This window comes from Onychomys torridus, chromosome 1, assembly GCF_903995425.1.
Source record: "Onychomys torridus chromosome 1, mOncTor1.1, whole genome shotgun sequence".
Taxonomy (NCBI): domain Eukaryota; kingdom Metazoa; phylum Chordata; class Mammalia; order Rodentia; family Cricetidae; genus Onychomys; species Onychomys torridus.
Window position 1 is genome coordinate 106,422,386 of NC_050443.1, and position 3,890 is coordinate 106,426,275.

Here is a 3,890-nt window from a genome sequence, read left to right on the forward strand (position 1 = left end):
GATGGTTTTTGTGGTTTCTAAAAGTTTGAGGACCGGCAGATAGCATCGAGGTTGTTCCAGGACTGGGGATGTAGCTCAGTGGGTGAAGTGAGGATCTGTATATAAAAAAGTTGGGCACAGACTCACAGGCCTATCATCTCAATGCTAGGGGGGTGGAGAAGAGGATGCCTAGGCCTCACTAGTCAGCCAGCCTTGCTGAACAGTGAGCTCCAGACTCAGTAAGAGACCCTGTCTCATAAATGAGGTAAGAACAGTGGAGGGCAACACCCCATGTTGACCTCTTGGCCTCTTCACAGGGGTGTGTCCATGCACAAGAAAACACACAGGAAAAGATTGTTCCTGACTTTAGTCAAATGATAGATGAATTTATGAGGCAGTTCTGGGATTTGTCTGACTCCTGAAAGAGCGAGTCTTGGGAGAGCTCAGGGCTGTCAGCTTAGTGGAATATGCTTGCTAGACTCTTCAGATCATGTTGTCAACAGCCAAACGCTACATCAGCAGTGTTCAACTCCCCTGGCCTCACCATAGGGTGGAGATAGTTGACAAGTGCACAAGGAAGCCAGTTCTCATTGTCAGCAAAGTGCTGTGTGGAGTCCCAGTCACTGGGGATTGGAAATGTACTCAGAGTCATGGAGGTTCTTGATTTGACACTTCTCAATCATCAAGCTGGATAGGACTAGGTCTCTCCCGTCAGATTGGGTTCCTAGATGCCTTTAGGGTTCAGGGTCAGGTGTACTCGGAGGACATTGAGTAGATTATTTCTGTGCCATTGGATTTAAAGTTCTGGAGGGGCCATAGAGATGGCTCAGTGTGTAAAGGCACCTGCCATCAAGTCTTAACAGCCTGAGTTCTATCCCTGGGGCCAATGTTAAAGGATAAAACTGACTCCTACAAGTTGTCTTCTGTGGTCAGAGGACACAGGCCATGACACACATGTATGCACACACAATGAAATAAAATTAGGTGGGCATGACGGTGCATACCTAGCCTAGCATTCGGGAGGCAGAAACGGATCTTTGTGAGTTTGGGGCCATTCTGATCTACATAACGAGTCCAGGACTGTCAAAGCTAGAGAGAGAGAGACCCTGTCTCAAAATAAATTCAGCTACCCAAGAGACTCCCAAAACGTAAACCTGTTCTATTCCTCTTGGTTGGCCTCCACCCCCAGAGGTAGAAGAAGGTAAGTCCCTATTGCAGGAGACATCATGCACTTGAGAAACAGGGCCCAGGGGCCCCTAAGCTGGGACTGAGCTGAATGCCCTTCCTGAAGGTACCATGCAAGCTTCCAAAGGAGAGGCAACCAACCGTCTTACTGAGCTATGAACCACATCAATGATCAGCATGACACAATAACCCTAAGGGCGCAGTAGTGGCACTCATGTCTTGATGGTAACCAGTGGCTCTCTAATTGGACTTAAGACCTGTTCAACAAGAGAAAAACCATGCCGGGTACTGGAAACCTGGCCAGCTACTCACTGCTAATGAAGTCAAGGTTACTGAAGGAGAATTTACAACGGCTTCACTAAACAAGCATAATCATTAACTGCATTTTAAATATTTGTCCTTACACATACAGATAAGTGTGTTCACCCTTTGTCAAGGAAACTTCTTGCAACAGAGAGAGAGACAGTTACAGAAAGCATCAACAGATCAAAACACCAAGTCGTGGAGCCCAGTCTCAATGGGGATTCATCTAAAGGACACTCCCACACCTCAGGTTCAGGGAACATTGAAGAAAAGGGACAAAAAGGTTGTGAGCTAGAGGATGAGGGAATCTTCTATGAGATTGTGTCTCAGTGTCTTAGGGTTTTTATTGCTGTGCAGAGACACCATGACAGTGGCCACTCATACAAGGAAAACATTTAATTGGGGTGATGGCTTACAGTTTCAGAGGTTCAGTCCATTATCATGGTGGGACATGGCGGCAGCCATAGTGCTGGAGAGGTAGCTGAGAGTTCTACATGATGCTCAGGCAACAGGAAGCGGTCTGCCTCACTGGATGTGGCTTGAACATACATGAGACCTCAAAATCCGCCTCCGCAGTGACACACTTCCTCCAACAAGACCATGATGTCTATTCCAACAAGGCCACACCTCCTAATAGTGCCACTCTGTTTGGGGGCCATTTTCTTTCAAATCTTACCATTAGTAATGTCAGAAACTAACCCATAAAGTCTCCCCAACATGGCTGCCTAAACATGACCCCGACAAGGACAACAACAATAGACATGCAGAAGTGGATGGGAAAAGCCCTTGAGGCCTCAACCCTAACAAAGAACCACAGGCAACTAAGGATGGCTGAGAGTGGGAGAAACAGCCTTCCCCAGGAAAGAGCACACCAACTGGTTATCTCTAACATTAAACTGTCTACGTAGGTTATATTTAGGAATATATATGCATGCCATAACAATGAAAAGAGAGGTCATGAATTTGAAAGAGCAAATGGGGATATGGGAAGGTTTAAAGGCAGGAAAAGGAAGGGAGAAATGTAATTATAATCACAAAAGAAAAAAAAAGTAAAATCCAAAGTTGGGGAAAAACCATAGCCACCTCCACCCTCACCTCTGTGTGGATATGTGCTCAACTTCCTGCCTCCTTCCTTCACCCACCCCACCCCCACTTCCAAACGAGGATGAAAAGGAGAGGGACCTGAGATACTGGCACATGCAAGTATGCTGACTTAAGAGCCCCAAGCTGAGTTCCTCATGACTATCCTGAGTGTAATATTGGTGCCTGACGATGCCACACAAAAATACACACTGCTGTACTTGCCACTCTCAGCTTGCTGAGAAAGGCTGAAGTCATTCGGATGGGATTCTGCCAACATCATTCCTGAGTGAACTCACTTGGGGAGGACGGGCCAACATACCAGTACCAGCGAACCTCAAATGTAAACGGAGAAAGAGGCCTGCCTGGTGCACCCTCCCCCTTCCCAGGACCGGAGAGCAAACCAGGAGCCTCACGCATCCTCCTTCCACTGAGTGAGAGTCCTAGTCTGACCATGTTTGTAAATGATCTAAGGACAGAAGGACAGATATTAAGGTCCCTTGAGTTTTTACTGACTTGGATTTTGGAATGTATATATATATATATATCATTGTGAATCAATCTCAGTCTCCAAGACAGACTACTTTGGCCCATCCAAGACCGAGGAGGGTTTATCTAGTCCTGGATTTTGCAAAAAGCACACTGCTGGCTGCAAGAAGGTGGTGAGCAGGTAGCGCTGCTGAGTATCCGGTATCAGGGGACTTTGGCTCATCTAACCTAAACCTTGGTACCAGTTAGAGAGCGTTGTAGTTAAGAGCACCCAGGCTTGAGTGGCTCCAAGCCCAAATCAGAGCTTTACTGTAAGCACAAAGGCTTGGGACAGCGACCAGTCACAGAGTCTTTCCCTCCCCAGGTTCCTCCTTTACAAAACAGGGAAACCATGAAAGGAATTCAGACGTGCAAAGAACTTAAAGTGGTGCCTGGCAGACGACGACGAGGTTAATTGTAATTAACGTCCTCAGTCAATCGCTGGAACAAATGCCGGCCATGCAGGTAGGCGCAGTTTAGAGACCCACACCGTCGCCTCTGACGGTCTAGTGGCCAGTGGGCTACGGTGGCTGGATTAGTCACTTTTCTCACTGCTCTAACAAAGTCTCTGAGACACAGCAAATGATTTATTTTAGCTCACACACACAGGGGGCGGTCCCTTCGTGGAGAAGACGTGGTAGCAGGATCTTGAGGTGGCCGGCCGGTCACTTTGTGTCCGCAATCAGGAAGCAGGGAAAGAAAAGAACGACAATTCTGTTTGATTTTGTGTTCTCAGTTCCAGAACCCGTTCCAGGGAATGCTGTCCTCCAGATCCAGAGTCGGTCTTCCCACTTCAAATACGCTAGGAACTCTCC